The sequence below is a fragment of the Phocoena sinus genome, chromosome 3 (assembly GCF_008692025.1).
Source record: "Phocoena sinus isolate mPhoSin1 chromosome 3, mPhoSin1.pri, whole genome shotgun sequence".
Taxonomy (NCBI): domain Eukaryota; kingdom Metazoa; phylum Chordata; class Mammalia; order Artiodactyla; family Phocoenidae; genus Phocoena; species Phocoena sinus.
The window spans coordinates 69119115-69139464 of NC_045765.1; the positions used below are offsets into that span (position 1 = coordinate 69119115).

Consider the following 20350-nt stretch of genomic DNA (forward strand, 5'->3'; position numbering starts at 1 on the left):
CTCCTTTGTTGAAGTGACCAACAGTCTTAAGGAAAAACGCATTTCTCCTCTTAGCTTCATATGTAGACACATCCATAAGGCCCTCGTCCTCCTCGTTTGAAATAAATGTATTAATGTTCATTTTGTTAGATTTCAATGACCTGCCTAGCAATGGATGCCCCCAAATGGAGCACTTAACAATTCTATAATAAAAATGTTGCAGCTTATCAACAGAAGGAAGTTTATGAGGAAGTCAAAAAAAAAAAAACAAAAAACCTGTTTCACAAGAGCGTCTAAAGACTGCTTTTGAATTTTAGACTTAATTCACCCACCACTGTAAATCTGATTTCCATGTTATCACGTTTCTTGTCTATGCTTTTTTCATTTGCTGGGTTACTTGAGTGCCCAACCCCTCCCCCATTTCTGACCTTTCCTTGATCTTTTCATCTCCTGATTTTTGAATCATGCTCTTTTCCCCCAAGATTTGGATAATATATAGAAGATACAAAACTTCCAGCACAATGTCAAGAATTTTTCCCTAATTTCTATATAATCTTTGTATCATGTCTATAAATCCATGACCAAAACTTAGACCACTTTTGCAGATGTATCTCAACTAAAGAGGCACACCCAAAAAAGTAATTCCTAATCTTTATTGATATCCTTATCAAACACTTAAGGACATGCAAGAGTGTAGTTTTAATTAATTTGCTTAAAATCTCCTACTCTCATTTAAAAAGCCTGTAAACACCTGAGAGCCTTTCTCTTCATTGTCCCAACATTGAGTTCCCTGTCATCACGGTATCTCATCATTGTCATCTTTGTCACTCCATCTTCTCACCCTTCACACCATGTGTTGTCCCATATGACCCCTGTGCCAACAGAGCCCTTAAGACAAGGTTCTTCTGCTCTAGTTGTTTACCAAAAATGTTCATGTGTTTTTTATCATTTCTACACTACCACACCTATTAGGCGGGGGCCTCAAACAGAGCCACATTAATTGTAATAAACTGTTTCTCCAGCTTCCCTTTCTACCTGCTATTATGAGACCTAGACCCCCATGCAAAGTCCACCACTTAAGTATGTGAGCCCCCAAAGGTTGCTCTAAATTTCTTATAAACAAGACTTAGTATTAAATAAATATAGTTGGTAATTAGATCTTGAGCCCACATAGCTGTGTGATCTTAAGCATACTATTTCCTGACCTGCTACAGTGGGTTGAGTAGTGTCCTTCAAAAATTCATGTCCACCCAGAACCCCAGAATGTGATCTTATTTGGAAATAAGGTCTTTGCAGAAATAGTTAAGGGAAGAATCAAAATGAGATCCTACTGGATTAGGGTAGGCCCTCAATCCAATGAAAGAGTTCTTGTAGGGACATAAGAGGAGACACAGGGAAGAAGGCCATATGAAGACAGAGGCAGAGATTGGAGTTATGCTACCACAAGCCAAGAAACACCAGGAGCCACCATGAGCTAGAAGAGGCAAGTTAGGATTCTCCCCTAGAGCGTTTGAAGGGAGCATTACCCTGCTGAAACCTTGGTTTTGAACTTCTGGCCTCCAGAACTCTGAGAGAATAGTACGTACCTCATACAAATGTTCTGTAGATTAAATGAGATGATGCATGTGAAGAACCTGGCATTGATACAAGAGCAAGTTCTAGTCTCTACTTAGTCACTCGCTAGTGATGATAGGGAACGTTACTCAAATTCTCTAAGCTTCAGTTATCTTTGCTGTAAAAAACGGAGCTTATAATTTCCACCTACCTTCACTGAAGAGGATTTGTGATGAACAAATGAAGTATAAATATGAAAATTCCTGTCATACAAGAAACGATCATGAAATGTGGGAATCTGTGTTCTTCCTTCCCCCTTTCCCATCAAATTACAGGACATGGTGGATTGGGGGAAGAGACCAGATCATCAGGATTCCCTTCAGTTATTTGCTTCAGTAAGAAGAATGACCACACTGCAACACCAAAAGGAACTCTGGCAGTATCTTTGGGTTGATTTCTGGATCTTCTTAAGCTATTCTCCTCTAAATATAGTTTTCAGAAGTGTTGATACTGACATCACTAAGCCACAGCAATCTCTATGCGGGTAGAATTGGTACAAATCTTATCAGCGGTACTATCAGTTGAACCAGTCCAGATCTTCCTCCTTCCCTCCCTCTCTTTTTTCTTCCCTTCTTGCAACATTTCTTCCCATCCACTCTCTCTCCGTACTACCACGCTTCTCTGACATCATGACCGGGGACAACGCTGAAAAGAGGGCGGCCCCACTCTGCTCACGGTGATTCCTCATACTCTAAGCTTGACTTGTGAGCGAGTACATAGATGTGTGTACCTGGGAGCTGTAGCAGTCTTCACTGAGAACTGGGACAGATTGCCTGAGAGAAAATATGCAGCATAGAAGCTGTGTAGTAGGTATTTGTGAACGATTCAGTACATTGCAGTGATCCACAAGACCAGGTTGCTAGCTAGAGCCAGGACTATAATTTCACCAATGGTGACCCCAAGACCACCAAAGTATCATAGAGGAATCAAGCCAGGGAACTATGTGATGGGAGCGCAGCCTCGTTATCCGCCATTTATTCAGTGACCTTGAGTTTACTTCAGTCACCTGTGAGAGGGGTAGCCGGGCACAGGGCTGGCTTCTGAGGGCGCTAGGAGAAGCATGGGAAATACCCAGGGAAGGAAGCCCAACAGCCAGATGCCAGAAGCCTGCCCAGGTGATGCCTACCACCTGCTCAGCAAAGAGGTGGTCTGAGGGGATTGCAAAAGTCCAAAAACCTTTCCGAGGGGATAAAGGGCTAAAAATGTTTCAGGTGTAGAAGATATATGGCTTTGGAGTTGCATGGTCCTTGGTGTGAATCTGGCTCTGACATGCACTTGAGTGGCCTTGAGAAAATCACTGCTTTAAGCTTCAGTTGCCCTAAATGTAAAGTGAAGATAAACCTACCTTGCAGGCTTGTTGTAAGATTTAACTGAAATTATATATGAAAGCATCCTGGGACATAAGATTAGAAAAAAATTGATTCTTTCTTCCCTCCCTCCCTTCCTTCCTTCCTTCCTCTTCTCTCCTGAGTGCCTATAAAATCGCCTTCCCAAGAGATAGACAAAAAAACTTTACATTCCACATGAAGAGAATAATCTACTTCTTGTTCATTTAACGTTAAGATTCAAAAGGTCCTTTTCTTAGTGAAAGCTAGAAAGGGACATTGGTAATATCTCCTACAGACACCCCTAGATTTCCAAAGCTGGTGACAGTCTGAACGTAAGCTCCCTCTCCACTTGTCACTGGGTAAAGTATCCCCATACTGTGAACAAGAACTGGGCTACATGTATTATATATACACTTCGGTGCTCCTAAATGCTAATTTGTGATGGGCCAAGAGTAGACAGAGAAAGAAATGGTAAAAATGGCGATTCAATAGTCACTAAGTTATCTAAGGGTCATAAAGCTGAAAAAGATATAAAGACAAGGTAAATGGCCGAGAAGTTAATAATAGTTACCTGAGAGCAGGGAATGAGTTAAGGCCTTGAGTGAGAGATTTAGACTTAAAAAGATGGATTATTTAGGAAGATTTCAGCTTCAGGGAACAGAAAACTCAGCTCAATGTTGCTTAAACAATAGATTTATTGGCTCCGTATATCAGGAAGTCTGGATAGAGTGAGAGCTTCAGCATTGCTGGATTCTGTGGTTCAATATATCGACTGGGTCTATGTTCTCTAGCCTTTCTACTCTGCAGACCGAGTGTGAGCTCATCACCAGAGTTCGGTCCACAGGATGGCCCCAGTAGCCATCAGAGCTATGTTCACTGTTAGTAGGAGAGAGGAACAGGCTGTTACCAAACACAAATTCCTGTGCCCAATGCACAGTGAAGCCAAACCAGAATTTGCAGCAGAGAAGGTTTATTGCAGGGCCATGCAAGGAGATGGTGGCTGGGTGGCTCATGCCTCAAAATCCTCGAACTCCCCAAAGGGTTTGAGCAAAGGACTTTTAAAGGCAAGGTGAGGGAGGGGCATGGTTAGTTGTTGCAAACTTAGTGTCGGAATCGTTTTTTCTTACAGCTGTTCACCTAGGTCAGGTCACCATGTTCCTGTAAACCTCCAAAAGACAAATGTTATTCTCTGTTCTGCAACTTTTTGCCTCTATATGAATGGACTCTGAAAGGTCAGAGCCTTGAGAATAGGCTATCCTGTATATTTCAGGGTATAGACAACATTCTTTTACAAAAGGTGCAGAGCCAGCATGAGTGAGCACAAAGATTAAAGTAAAAGGAACAGATCTAATATGGAGTCAGATTTATTCTCCCCTATTACAAGGCTTCTCACAATTCAGAAACCTCCCACCAATCTGTCTTCACTTTAGATTAACTGGACTTGGGTCACATACCCATTCCTGAAGAGGCAAGGACTTATCCCTCTACCAGTCAGGCTCTTCCCTGGGCTGTGTGGGGGTCAGCTTCCCTTGGGGAATTTGAGCTGTGTTGGGGGAGGGGGGGGCTTAGATACTCTAACAAAACTGGAATTGATCAGGAAGAAGAAAGTATGACTAGGTCCAGGGTAGGCCACCAAACTATAGAAGATTAGAGAGGTGAAATTTACAAATTTCTGAGAGCCAGGTTTTCATACCTGGGGGCAATGTTGCACAGGGAATTGCTGGCAAAGTCAGATCTGGACCATTTTCTTAAGTCCCAGGCAGGACATTTGCTTTATTATTGTGTTGTTTTGTTTGAACTATACTGCTCTGCCTCTTAAACAAGTAGTGCAAAACCTCCTCTCCCTAACAAGAACACACAAGAAGCGATTTCCAATTCTGAAGTCCCCTGCACTCAGTCGGTTCCCAAGCCCATGCATCATATCATGTACCCACTATAGTGGGAGATCCTGGGAGTGTTGTCACCCTGTCAAGGTCAGTGGTTCTTAACCTGACTGAGCAATAGGATCATCTGGGCAGCTTATTAAACATACACCTGCCAGAGATACTGATTCAGTAGGTATGAGGACTGGACAGCTCTATTCTTTTTTAATCCTGGATGAGAGGGAATTGAAGACTGGAAAACTGAAGGCTGGGTTGGGAGAGAACATTATTTCACAGTGCACTTTTTTGCATGGTTTGCCTTTTTTTCATCATATTATACTATTCTCTTCCTTTCTCTTTTCTTTTTTTAAGGCCCCTGATGTTTCTGAGGTGCAGCTTGGGGCTGAGAACTTTTCGTCAATATGGTCCAATATCAAGCTTTGGACTGGCTACTCCGGAGGCCAAAAGTGTTTTGAGCCCTATTTTCAGAGTCATAGTGGAGCATTTGCCTTTTAAGGAAAACACTGAGGTCAGTGCTGATGCCTGACTCACGTTCTTAGACTCATTTCTTTTCTGGTTTCTGCAAAGACCTCAGAGTCTCCAATATGCCCCATTTCTTGGAATGAAGAATTGTAGATGACCAGAGAATTTTGGTGACACAGAAAAGGAGAATTCAACAGAAAGTTGATCAGTTCCCTCTTGAAAGAGTAAGCAGACAGATCTCTCATAAGTAGAGTCAGCTCCATGCTGTTCCCACCAGTCAGTCCACCAACAGTAAGTCTGTCTCAATGGCAGACAGAGACCACAGTAAAAAGATGCTGTTTATTTTTAAATCTCATTATAGGTGTTCTTTCCAAAATCTCTTCTAAGTGATCAGAGGCACTGCTCCTCTTCCAATTACAACCCAAGAAGTAAGAATCACTAACTGGATGTGTTAAAGCCCTTCTCACTAGCAATTTAAAGAGATTAGAAAGTTGATGGAGAGAGAGAGGTGTTTAGAAATCATTGAAATGATAGACATTGTTTTCAGGAAGGGACATCCTTTGTTCACTCTTTTGTAGCTAGTTCCGGTCTGATGGAAACCAACCACAAAGGCAATACAGTGTAGCCTAATGGTCATTTTCACAAGAATAGACAAGACTACTTGTGGACACAGTAATTACTCTCTCTTTCACCTTTGCTTCATACTGGATATTTTTTAACCAGCATATAGATTTGTCTGGTGAATCTCAAGGTTTACCATATACGGGAAATCATTCTTCCTAGAAGGCCAAAGTCATAGCTTGTCCTTAACAACTGACTAAAAACCCTTTAGGTGCACAGTGCCTCCCTCCCCACCCCCCACCATATATCTATACTGTACTTTCTTTCACAAAGCCTTCCTCTCCTTATAACACCTGTAGAGCTATTCCTCAGCAGCCAACTTTAGAGCAAAGAGCTTGTCTGTTTGCAAGATGCAAATGCCAGGTTATTCTGGGGTAGGAGAGTCCAGAAGACATCTCAGCCATGAGATTCGTGCAGAACAATGAGTGACTCAGTCTGAGGAAATATTGATCTGAGCTGTTGGCACCAAATTTTCTAGCTCTCCCTTCAAGTGGCCAAACCATAGTCTGGGCTTGGGGCCTGGGGGTTCATCCAAGATGGAAAAAAGATCCAGGTTAGTTCCAGGAACTGATAAGAGATTGTAGGAGAAGGGAGACCAACATTTCCCTATGGCCATTTTGCCCATGAAGCATTGTGAGGAAAGAAGCCAAATTTTGTTTCCCAGTGTTTTTCTGTTCCCATCCACCTACCTGGGCCTTAAATTTCTAAATATGATTATTTTCATGAGCTAACTAAGTTCTACAGAGTACATATTTCTTATTAAGTGAAATTTGGTATTTAGTATTCTACACGGCTTTAAAAATTAAAGAATATTTTTCCTTTAGTTCAGAGAAGGAGGTAGAGAAGTAACTGTTGAGTTCCTACTGTGATTCAGACACGTTTGGGATTTTTATGTTATCTCATTTAATTCTTGTAACTATCCTACAAATTAGTTACATTGTATTATTTAATATTAATCCCCAGATAGTATCTACTGCATGTCGTCTCTGTTCTAGGTACCCTTGTAGGTGCTGGAGACATTGTGATCCCACCAGGAATTCAGTCTGGTGGGCAAGACAACATATGAGTGAATCATTACAAAGAAAAATGCCATAACAGATATATATATATTTTATAAATTTATTTTTTTGTTTACTTTTGGCTGTGTTGGGTCTTCGTTGCTGTGCACGGGCTTTCTCTAGTGGCAGTGAATGGGGCTACTCTTTGTTGCGGTGCTCAGGCTTCTCGCTGCAGTGGCTTCTCTTGCTGTGGAGCACGGGCTCTAGGCGCGCGGATTTCAGTAGTTGCGGCACATGGGCTCAGTTTTTGTGGCTCGCAGGCTCTAGAACTCAGGCTCAGTAGTTGTGGGGCACAGGCTTAGTTGCTCCACGGCATGTGGGATCTTCCCGGACCAGGGCTTGAACCTGTGTGGCCTGCATTGGCAGGCAGATTCTTAACCGCTGCGCCACCAAGGAAGTCCGGCCATAATAGATATATAACAGAAGGCTGTAGGAGTGTGCATTTTAAAAATGTAAATCTCTAATGTATGCACCAATCAAAATGGTAGACTTACCACCCCCCCAGAAGAGATTCCAAGGTAGTTGCAGAGGACTCCAGTATTTTAATACAATCAACTTACTTTTGTAAAAACAGATAATTAAGTAGGAATATAAGCTGCCCTTTTTTTCCTTTAGGGAACATTGGGAAGGTTTCTGAATCTTTTTTTTTCCTAATCAGCTAACTTAAAATGTTCTAAAGAGACTTCATTTATTCAATCATACTCCCACATTATTTTTAAAATAATTTAATGTGGCTTACAAAGATGGCATACAACAGCACAGGGTAAATAAAAATACTCAGTACAAAAATGACTCTATGTCGATTTCCTCTTACTATCTATTTCCTGTTCCCCACAAACAACTGTTTCCTTTTTTCTGGTTTCGATTCTGTTTCAAGTCTCTGTGGCTGTCCCACCTCTGGAACTAATTCTGTGCCTTGCACATGCCCCAGACTGCCTGGCTTGTCTCCACGTGGGGTCTGTGTCGCCTTTCCGTGAGCACAATTAAGTCTCCAAACTACTTAGGCAGGAACTTCTCTCCCAAACAAATCTGTTTATCAGAGAGCAGTTGGACTGCATGCACAGAAGCCTCAACAAACAGGATGTTCCATCTCAAATTTACGGCCTCTCGACATACGGCCAGAACGCCTCCCAAGGACGCGAGCGACTCTCAAGATGCTATAGTGCGTCATCAACCACAGTCGCTGAAGGGAACAGGCTGGGCATCCACTTATTGGCACTTCCTGGATGAAGTACGACAGTCAGTGCCTTTTTTGAATTTGTGCGGCTTTTGGCTTATTAATTTCAGGATGGGAAATCATTAGTGTTCTTAATTTAAAGAGGAAACCATTGGACAAGAGTCTGCAGCTATAAATCGATACTAAAGATTTTCTCTGAAATATGATGTGTCTACCTGACTCTGAGATTGGATTTTTTTCCCTTTTCGTTTTTGAGCTTTTGAATTCGACTTAACATACTGACTCTGTCAGGTTCCTGTGGTGAATTGATAATGAAATTAGGGGAGACAGAGTCCATTGACTTAGAAGATCTGTGCCATTAGTTAAGTCTTCTCTCTGTTTCTGCAACTGGCTTGACACCAGCTTAGTCACCTTGGTTTTGGCATTTGCCTCTGACACAGACACTTAAGAGACCATAGCTCAGAATGGAGATGAGGAGGTAGCATGGTAAACAGATGCTATAAAAAAAAGGGGGAAATCAGTATTTCCATTAACATCTGGGAGAGACTTTCCAAAGAAAGTTTATATGTGTAGCTGACAGTTATGTGCGAAGAAGACTAGTTCCTTTAAGGATCACAAATTATGCGACTATCACTGTGGTGTTATTTCATTTTTATTTTCACAAGAAATTTCACCAATAGCTTTTAAAACTAAAACAAACAAACAAAAATCAAGGAAACAAAAAAACTCTGCCTATGGGCTTTCCTGGTGGCACAGTGGTTGAGAGTCCGCCTGCCAATGCAGGGGACACGGGTTCGTGCCCCGGTCCGGGAAGATTCCACATGTCGCGGAGCCATGGCTGCTGAGCCTGCGCATCCGGAGCCTGTGCTTCGCAACGGGAGAAGCCACAACAGTGAGAGGCCCGCGTACCGCAAAAAACCAACCAAACAAAAAAACTCTGCCTAGGAAAAATATTGAAATAAAGGTTATATTTTTTAATAAAATGGATATGATAAAAATTCTACTTACATACATCAAAATTATTAGGCAGTGTGGAGTTTGGGCATTTCTCTGCCTCTAGGGACAGAGGTCTTCAACTCAGCAGATCAAGAGATGTAGATTGTCGGCTTGGATCTGAAGGACACAGTTCCTCTAAACTTGATTCTGATCTTCAAGATAGGGCAAGTTTAGAACAAAGTGCTGAGAACCTTGGGAGAAAATGAGAGCTTCTCAGAATTCAAATGAGCAAAAGCCAGGAATGTTCATCAGTATCTGACATGCATTCAAGACTATGGAAAAGCAAATTTCAAAAAGTTCAAAGAAAATATACATTCAGTCTCTTGACCAGAGGGTTTTCTGAAAGGGTGTAGATAGGTCCATAAGGAGTAGAAAATGAAATTCTAGCTATGTAATAAAAATAACCCGAATATGGAAGAAAATCTACAGAAACCAATATGGTTGCTCAGAGAACTCTCCTTTGAGCTAAGATTTTTAAAAGCACGTTTGAAAGATTAAAGAACTTGTAGCCAAGAACAAAAGCAACACAATAGCACAAACCTAGAAGAGTAGTGTCATAAAGAATAAGGTTAAAAATAGGCTCAATTTTGCTAGGGGAAAAAAGAGATAACAAAGAATGACTTTTACCAATGTGTAGGGAGCAAAGAAGAACAAGGAAGTTTTAGTCATATTTCTAAGAGATTGTGATGTAATGGTAACAAGACAAAATAAAATTACTCAGCTCCTGTTTTGCTCTGTCTTCTCTACCAGAAGAACACCCTTCAGATTCAAAATGTAAAGATGCCTGGCAGATGTGCCTGAGGACTGAAAACAAAATGTGTTAAATGCCAGGCAGGGAGCTCCTGAATGATTGTCCACAGGGGACACAGCTGTGTAAAGGACAGAGCTGGGAGCAGCCAGAAGCTGGGCCACTGCTGCAACAGTCCCTACAAGAGATGATGAAGGGTTGAAGGGAGGCCGAGCAGAGGGTCAGAGAAAGGAGGTCAGGGCTGAGGAGATAGAACTGATGGAATAACCCATTGCAGATGCTCTAGAAAAGATATGGATATGCTGTATGAGGATTTCACAGATCTTCTGTGAAAACAAAAAGCAGATGGGATGGGGGAGTGGGGAATGTGGGCGGGGAGCAATCATGTGAACCTAGTCATGGACACAGAAAGTTGGGGTATGTTTAATACAGGGAGAATCCAGGTTTGCCAGAATCATGGGTTATATAATAGCTGGATATAAAGGGGACATGGAGGAAGGGATAAAGTCCAAAGGTTTATTACTCATCAGAAAATCCAGAATAGGGCTCCACACCTGCTGAGGAGCTGGGGAGGAATTGGAAAAAAAAAAAAGTGATAGAAGCCATTCATGTATCTCATCCTGTGGACACCAGCTAATTGGAATATACATCTCAAACCTAATGGAATCAGGAGTTTTGTGAATTTTTTTGTGCTTTTTTGTGGGATTGAATAGTTAATAGTAAAACTACTGAAAATGGACAGTACCACTCCTCCTTACCCTATTAAAGGCAGGGTATCTGGGTTATTAATTATTTAAAAAAATTTTTTTTATTTTTAATGAAGTTTGGTTGATTTACAATGTTGTGTTAATTTGGGGTTATTAAATATTGAATTGAAGGATGTTAGTGCTAAGAAAGAAACGTTCATGGTCCCACCAGAGCTCATAATAAGATGGGGGGGGGGGGGGGGGGGGGGTCAAGGAAAGCATCTCCAAGGACGTGATATAGGGGCTGAAAGCTTAGAGATGAGTAGAACTTAGCCTGAAGAAGTATTGCACACATTGGGAGTGTTAAGACTTTAATCAGATCTGGCCGCCTCACTTCCAAGAGGAATTTTGCCAAACTGAAGCTCTGTCGTATAAATATGAGGAACCAGAGACAGCAAGCCAGGACTTAGGAGGAAAGCTGTTTTATCAATTTTGTGTAGCGGAATTGTAGGAAGAATTTGATCTAATTCTTAACTGATCTAGCTTCAAGGTCAAGCTCAGAGGCTTCAGAGCCAGATATCTAGATTTGAATCCTGGCTCTGCCATGAATTACATTACTTCCTATGTATAACAACAACAACAGTAATAATACGTATTTTATAGGATTTTTGAGAGGATTAAATGAATAAATACATGTCAAGTGTCTAAAACAGTGCCTGGAATAATAGCAGGCACTGGCTATTGTTGGCTATTATTATTGCAAAGCAGATAGATATGTATCATTTATAATAGAATATTTTAGCAATCCAAGTTGTTGAGCAAAGTAATCTCAGTTATCTGAAAAAATAACCTGAAATGTTTTCATTCCAAAGTGTGAAATGAGAGACTTTTAACTTACTGTCAACCTGCCACACCCTCTTTTAAATGCTTCTTGGTAGTTAGTAAAATGATTGTATTTTAATCGAGTCAGCAATAGCAATAAAGTTCAGTGAAGAAACAGATTTTTTTTTTTTCCCTTTCATGGGCTTTCCTCAAAATTCTTGATCTCAGTGAGAGCACTGATCATCTGTGAATCATCTGGCGTCTCAAAAGGCAGAAAAGAATCAAAGAAGATTTAGAAGAAAACATTGGCCCATTTTCCTCAGAATTCAGCCTGGTTGATTTGCTCAATGGTTAAAGGGAAACAGCAAATACACTAAACACCAGAATGGTCAGTGCAATTAATGCAATTAAAGTAATTAGTCCTGGCAGCTGTAAGGTCAAATAGAGGTAGCTTTGTAACAACAGTCTGCCACTGCAAAATTACTGACATTTGCAACTAAATTATATTCTCTAAATTGTTGCCTTAATGCTAAATAAATAAAGTTATGCTAATGTAGGGACTGATTACAGATTGAAATTAGCACAATTGCTTGTTATACAGTCTGCTAGGGTTAACATTTTTTAAAAACATAATTAATGGCCTTTGCTTACTGTCTCTGGTTATAGATCCTGCAGCTCATTTGCATTCTTTTGCAATATTCTGACAGTGCTAAATGTCTAAGAAGAAAGATCTCATCTGGAGGCGGAAAATGCGCTTTGCACGTCATCAAGCTAAAACTTGTTATGGTTTCAGGCTAGTGTTAATAACAAAGATGACCAGAGAGAGAATGGAACAGAATGAAGCAAGAATCCGTTTTGCTTTTTAGTCTCGTGATCCAAGCCTTTTCTGGAGTCAATGTGAAATGTAATTGCTCTTTTGACCTCTATCTTCTCTCTCCCCAGGTCTGAGGAAGAGCTACACTGGTTGATTATTGCGGGAATGAAAGGCACTCTGACCTTGTCGACCGAACGCCTTGCGGCTTTCAATGTTGCCCATTATACCGAAGGCAGGCAACTCCTGGAGAGAGGCAGAATCGACAGGAGAGCTGCTCCCTGGGCAACCTGCCAGAAAAGGCTTGAGCAGCAGCAATTCAGACAGGGCCAAACAGCTCAGGCAGCTAAGGAAACAGCTTGGGGGGGCGGGGGGCGGGAAGGTGAGGGAAAGACAGAGTATATAAAAATATTGTTAGCACACAGTTTAAAGAGCTCTCAGGCATCCATGCTATAGGGCGCCTTTGTTAATACCGCCCTGCATCATCCACCCGAACTGAAAACTGACCTGGGAAGGAAGCGCAACCAATGTAAGTGCAGCTACTGATTTCCTAAAATAGGCTGTCATTCACTCCAAAGCGTTTCTGACAGTCCTCCTATGTCAATCGGAATGTACCAGCAAAAAGTGGGTCAGGGTATTTAGTTATAATAATTGTTCTAGATGATAAATTATTCACTACAAACCTGGTTGGGTTATTTTTAGAATGTATGGTTCACAGAAGGATTAGGGTACAACTTGGGATGAAAACAACAGGCTGGCTCTTTGGAGCTCTCTAGTTAAAGCTTGCTTGTTTAAAATCAGCTGTGGGTCCTTTGCATCTCTGCTACTTCTACTCCAATCAGTTCTATTCAACAAAATTTTATCGAGCATTTATTACGTGCTTCAGCACTGTGGGAGAATAAATGACATGTGAAGTGTGCCTATGAATTAAGGAGACTGGTTGACCAGTCAGACACAGGAGTGGTGCCATTTGTTTTGTCATTTCATTTCAGGCATTGAGGGAGAGCACAGAGGGCCTGCTGTGGCATTGACGTTAGGGTTTTCTATTTAGATTCTGGCTTTAAGTCTTACAGTCAGCTTCAGGTTCATATTGTCAGGCCCACTTTAGGAAGAGAAGATTGACTGTAGTAATAAAGGCTTTGGAGTCTGGAATTAGCCAGATTTGGGTTCAAACTCAATTTTGTTGCTACTCAAAATCTGTGCACTTTTGAAAAAACTCTCCATATTTCTGAGCTTTGGTTGGCCTTGTTCCTATAGTGAAGGAGACTAGATGGAACTAAGACCCTTTCCAGCTATATTGTTCTATGAAAAAGATTGTTCAGCAACCACACATCCCAGATTTTCTGGGACACCCCACCTCCAAAGTATTATGGCCTGTTGTACCTATAAAATTATTTATACCCATCAAATGCTGAATCACCATCACCTGATTTATACATTGAACGAACCATCAGAGGTGGGAACAGGCTGGGGAGAGTGGTGTTAAAAGATAATTTTCATAGAAAGGTAAAATCGCGACCCTCATACAGATATAAAAATGTGTATATGTTAAAGATTTGATTCTTTTTTTTTTTTTTAAAGATTTGATTCTACTCATTAATCAAAGACGGAAACGACAGATGTTATAACTGGTTCAAGAGAATCTGAAAGGAGACATTTAAAGATCAGAAATATTGAAATGAGAATGCAAATAGAACAAAACTGGGGTTTTTTCCAGGGGGAGTGGAGAGAAATCAATTGAACCTCTACCAGACAGGGAAGCATTTGCATGTCTGTCAGTTACCTATAACATACAAGTTGTAAAATAGCTCAAGGGCAGTGAAGACTAGAATCAGATAACAGGAAGGGTGTGCTGTGTGCAGACAATGCATAGTTTCCCATGAAGCACAGTTTTTCCCTACAGTGGAAATAGCTTCATATGGACTATGGCATTTCATTGTGATTTCTGGTTCTTCAATGGCTATCTGGGGAAGGATCTCAGTGGGGACTTGGGTGTGGACAAGAATCACCTGGGAAACTTCCAAATCAGAATCACACCTCCAAACCAAACTGCATCCAGGGTTCTAACAAATGTTGTAAACAATTAGACGGCCTTTTCAACTGCTTTTTGAAGTTGAAGTTATGATGGAAGGAGACCTAGAAAGTCGGCTGTGTGTATTTATAGGTGCAGTATTTCTTCCCGATCCTTTGAGGAGCCTTTTGTGACTTTCTTGATGTGGTTTAAGGGTCATGAAACTGTTAAGTATTAGTTCACCGAGGGCTAAGGTCCAATGTGCACACTGAAGGCAAGGCAAAGTCCAAAGGAGAAAAATGGGAATTAAAGAAATAAAAAGAGGGAAGAAGCATTGGGTTTGCTGGCAGAGCACAGATGTCATGAAAACCACTGCTAAATCTAAGCCAAGATGGGAAAGGAATAGACTCCTATCAACATGGTCATCACTGGACACCTAGATTCGGGCAAGTCTACCACTGCTAGCCATCTGACCTAGAAATATGGTGGGATTAACAAGAACCATCAAAAAATTTGAGAAGGAGTCTGCTGAGATGGGAGAGGGCTCCTTCAGGGCGGTCTGGGTCTTGATAAACTGTAAGCTGAAGGTGAGCTTGGTGTCACCACTGATAGCTCCCTATGGAAATTCAAAACCAGCAAGTATTTTATGACCATCACTGATGCCCCAAGACACAGAGACTTTATCAAAAACATGATTTCAGGCACATCTCCTGCTGACTGTGCTGTCCTGATTGTTGTTCCTGGTGTTGGTGAATTTGAAGCAGGGATCTTCAAGAACGGGCAGACTGTGAGCATGCCCCTCTGGCTTCCACACCGGGTGTGAAACAACGAATTGTTGGTGTTAACAAAATGGATCCCACTGAGCTACTCTGTGGCCGGAAGTGATACAAGGAAATCATAAAGGAAGTCAGCACCTACATTAAGAAAATTGACTCAACCCTGACACAGTAGCATTTGTGCCAATTTCTGGTTGGAACGGTGACAGCGTGCTGGAGCCAAGTGCTAACGTGCCTTGTTCCAGGGATGGAAAGTCACCTGTGAACATGGCAATGCCAGTGGAACCATGCTGCTTGAGGCTTGGGATCGCACCCTGCCATCAACTCGTCCAAGTGACAAGCCCTTGCCTCTGCCCCACCAGCACATCTACAAAATTGGTAGTATTGACACTGTCCCTGGCAGCCGAGTGGAGACTGGTGTTCTCACCCCTAGCATGGTGTTCATCTTTGCTCCAGGCAACTGAAGTAAAGTCTGTTGAAACGCACCATGAAGCTTTGAGTGAAGCTCTTCCTGGGGACAGTGTGAACTTCAGTGTCAAGAACGTGTCTGTCAAAGATGTTCATCATGGGCAGCGTGGCTGGTGGAATAGCAAAAATGACCCACCAGTGGAAGCAGCTGGCTTCATGGCTCGGGTGATGATCCTGAACCGTATCCAGGCCACATCAGGGCTGGCTACACCCCTGCGCTGAATCATCACACAGCTCACATTGCTTGCAAGTTTGCTGAGCTGAGAAGATTGATTGTTGTTCTGGGCCCAAACTCATGCCATCTGGTGATGCTGCTGAGTTGATGTGGTTCCTGACAAGCCCACCTGTGTTGATAGCTTCTCTGCCTATCTGCCTCTGGGCCCTTTTGCTGTTTGTGAGATAAGACACAATTGGTTGCCACAGGTGTCATCAGAGCAGTGGACAAGAAGGTGGCTGGAGCTGGTTCAGTCACCAAGTCTGCCGGGAAGACTCAAGACTAAATAAATATCATCCCTAGTACCTGCCAGCCTGCTCTTAATCGTGGTAGAACAGTCTCAGAATGGGTGGTCTGAATTGGCCATTTAAGTTTATTAGTAAAAGCCTAGTTAGTGATAATAATGCATCGTAAAACCTTCAGGAGGAAAGGAGAATGTTTTGTGAACCGTTTTTGTGTGTGTGTAAGGTATTCGTTTTAAAAAACCAGTACTTTTTCATGGAAACAACTTGACCAAAAATCTGTCACAGAATTTTGAAAACCATTCAAAGAAAGTTTAATGAGAAAAAAAAAGTGAAAAAAAAAAGTGGGGAGTGAAGACTAAGATGAAGAGAATGGAAACAGGGAAGAGAGGAATGAGCTGGGCAGAGGCAGCAGGGGTGCCTCCCGATAGATCTACTTGTTAATAAAAACACCATTTCAAAGTCACGCGCACATGGAGTACATACAGGTAACAAGAAGTTTGATTTCCAAAGCACTGCTGCTTTATAGATTTCCCACCTCCACTGGAAATCTAACACGGTCACAGTTTTGAGGAATTTTTCAGGAAATATGCTAATTCTATTATAATACATACATGAAATATACACTGTTCCTGCAATGTTACACATTGGGGTTTTTTTCCCCCCTCTCTTCCGTGCTCCCCACCCTACACAAAAATTGAAAATAAAGAAAATCATTGATTGAATGCCTAAATTGAAGTTTTTTCTGTTTTATTTTTAAAAACCCAATACTGTATTGTAATATACTGGACTAAAGGAGATATAGTTATTTCTAGTTCTGAAAGGAGAATTTGTGAAAATGCCATTTCAGGACTTTAGCTCAGCAACTAAAATGAAATGTGAAAGAGAAAGAAGAAATGAAATGTGGACAACTTCATGGTGGTTCTAGGAAGGCTAAGAATCACTAGGGATTGAGAGTTTAGATGGAGGAAAGATGGCTTAGGGTCAGGGCACACTAGACTTTCTATTTAGTAAAGCTTTATAACCTCCCAAGATATTATCCTGGAGTCACTCTTAATATTCGATGAAACTGGGTAACTCTCACACAGAGGTCAGCTCAAAATGGGGGGCAGTATTATCTTGACTAAATCCTTTGGGAACTGTGGATACCAGGTAGGAAGGAAGGCCCGTGGGTTTTTGACATGACATAGCGCAGCTGGGCCAGCAGACTCCCAGCTGGCAGGGAGATCAGTGTGTTTGGACGAGGCAAAAAAGGTTAAACCAACCAGCACCGTGAAACAAATGAAAGAATGCTACTTGAGCCTCTCTGAAGTCAAAGTTTCATATAAAGTGTTTGGTCCTACAGACTAGTTTCTTTCTTTTCATTGTTTTAACCTAAGGGATGAAGAAAAATAAATCAATGTCAGATTAAAAAAAAAAAAACTGCTGGTAGCTCCATACAATATATTAAAAATGAAAATACTCGTTTGCTTGTGGGGAGAAGAGAAAGCCAATAAAATTTAGAGAAGCTTCCTTCTAGTAGTACACATTGTTTAAAAGGAACTTTAGAGCTATTATTCCTCTTGTGATCTTCCCCCAGAGCTACAGAGGTGAGCAAAATCTACCCATATTGCGCTGCTAGCTGTCATGTTTTAAATAGTATCATACACACACCTTCCAAGTTCTGAAAAGCCCATTCAGTGTTTTATATAAAAGCAAGTTACCGGAAATGGGCAGAGAACACACTCCTAAATATAGCAACATAATTACTGTCATGTAAATTATCTCCTCTCTGTAGCGTTAGAACAATGAGATAAAAGGTTTATCTTGACAAAGTTTGAATAAGTAGAGGTGGAATTGATTCAGAATCTCCATAACTGCTCCATCCACGGGCAGTGGGAGGGGGAAAAGAGAGCTCCTTTAATTTCACTATCAGCACGTCCTTCCTGTTCATTTGCATTTGGGGAGTTTTTCCACAGTGCATTCATTTGCTAGTGAGATAATATGTCCCTGCAGGATCAGTTAAGAGAGGGATAGAATTACTAATGATGAAAAGAGGCAGCACAAGGGCAAGAAAGCAAAGCAGCCCTTCCTTTTCTTGCCTAATCTGGATGGATCTGAATTTCAACCATCTCATTTTTTTTTTTTTTTCCTAGTGGCGATGGTGGGGCTGTTTTCCAAAGCTGGGTTAAGACATTGCAAATTGAGTTCTACACATTCTTTTTTTTTTTTTTTTAAGTGCCATTCAAAGAAGGAATGTGATGTCATTGTGCTGAGTGGCTGTTCTATTCTGGCTGTTTGTATGTACTTGTCAGTTAATAAATTGAGGGCAATTTAAATCAACTGTCACTCAATAAGCATCAGCTGTTTTCCAGGTACTATGGAAATAACAACAGGAAGGTCTTGTCCTTTAAAAAAGAATTCTAAACAGAAAGAAAACTTTGATTCACAGAAATGTTTAAATCAATGATGAGAGTAATGCAGTGTTACTAGTAGCAGAGCCATCGGAAGGTCAAAGATAGAAATATAGGTTAAATGCAAGGAGTGGAGGGATGTCTTATCCTGTGCTGTCTTTAGGTAAGTGTAGGGTTTACCCAGAATGCTCAGTGGAGAACAGTTCAATACTCCCTAGGACAAGTCAAAGTTAGGAAGCCAGCAGTGGGCGTTGGAGCTGGGAAGCAGAACAGCGAGTTTGGAGTTCAGGAGTCTCTGGCCTGCAAACTAGACAATACCCTGGCCCTCGATTTTCTTTATTGCAAGCTTCCAAACGTCTCCAGAATAGGAAAACTGTGTCCTTTTAGGAAAAAATGTGAGAAAGCAACAGCATGACGATCAGCATTTCAGTGATATAGATAATGTAGAGACCAAGTTCAAACACCCTTACATAATGAAAAGGGTGTAGTAATACACAATGAGAAAAGATGACTTTGCTTTAACATACCTAGGAAGCTTTTTAAAGGTAGCTTGGAAGCATGAAGCACTCAGTTGGCTGACCTGACTGGGTGAGGCTTAGCTTCCTTTCATCTATTGCCTGCTGCCCTTTGGGTCGAGTACTTACTTCCCTGGGATAAAGGAAGGCTCCAGAGTGAGTAAAAACGTGCCAAATTTGAAGTTACACTGCTCTAGGTCACCCAGAAACACCGCAACTGTGAGTTGGCTACTAATCCACTCTTGTTTCCCTATGCCAGCCCATGGTGGTTAAGCGTGTTTGGTATTGAAATCCGCCAGACTGAAGAATGACACCCTGGGCCTTGTCACCCACAGAAAGCAAAAGGAACTATGAAATAATCAGTCTCAGAAAGAAAATAGTGTTCCTTTAGTGGAACATTGCTGTCCACTAAACAGTTGTTACAGAGGAAATGTAGCTCCTATAATGGGGGACTATTTTCCAAGACTATTTGTCCAAAGGTGAGAGTGTCATAGCAATAATCCAAAAAATGAGAGTGGAATTATGAAGGAATCCTTTGCAACTCTGCACCCCCATATTCTAAATGTATTCACTGCCCAAAACTATCAGAACGTATCCTAAATTAAGACTAACGCGCAAACCAAAGCAGCATTGTACCACCATTTTTCAACCACAAACCCCCATCCACTGATGGGCTGAACTAGGGCAATGACAGAGGAGATAGAGAAGGGAATGGAGGAAAACTGGCAAAGATGGATTGAATATGGGCAGGAGGGGCAGTGACGGACAATTGTGTATCAGAGCTAATCCCTAAATTTCTGTATGGAATGATGGTGTTTTTATTGAAATAGAAACTCTGCAGGAAGATGAGGATTGGAGGAGAAAGACCATCATGGGGAGGAATTAGAAAAGAGAACCTCCCGAAAACAGAGAAATAGGGACAACAGAGAGAACCAGGACTCAGAGGAGATAGTAGGAACCAACTCAGTGTATAGGTTGAAGGATTAACTTTAGAAAGAGGAAAGAGGGACACTCTTCCTCTAAACAAGGAAATATCTTGCTCTAAGCTAGGAAACTCCTTCCTTTAAACTAGGGAACTAACATTTATTGATGGCTTTGCATGTACCTAGCATAAGACTTCGGCACTTCTCGTATTTTAGGATGCTGTTAAAAGAGAGCAGGCTATTGTATGACGGCCTTTATTCTCCCTGTGTCTACAGGACAAGGACACTGGCTATGACTTAAAAAGATAGAGGTCAGATTAAAAAGGTGGATACATTTGAAGGTATGCATTAGGGAAGGTGAAAGGAAAATGACTAGGGATAAAAAAGGAATGCCAAGTAGTATTGAGAGCTGGATATGCATAGGTCAAGGTCTTAATTGTTTTTAGACAAACTTAAGTGCCATGTGGATATAATCCAGGGTCACAAATTGCTTTCTTCATTCTTAAAATGGTCATATTCTTTAAAAGCTAGACTGAAAAGAACAGAGAAAATCAAAGGCTCTAGCATATGTCTGAGCCAGTGCTTGCAAGTATGGAGGGTTCTTAAATCCATGCCCTTCCCAG

At 41.4% G+C, this 20350-nt stretch overlaps 1 pseudogene; it reads left to right on the top strand.

Moving 5' to 3' along the window:
- Positions 1–3766: 3766 nt before the first annotated feature.
- Positions 3767–15940, top strand: LOC116751046 (annotated as a pseudogene).
- The last annotated feature ends 4410 nt before the right edge of the window (positions 15941–20350 follow it).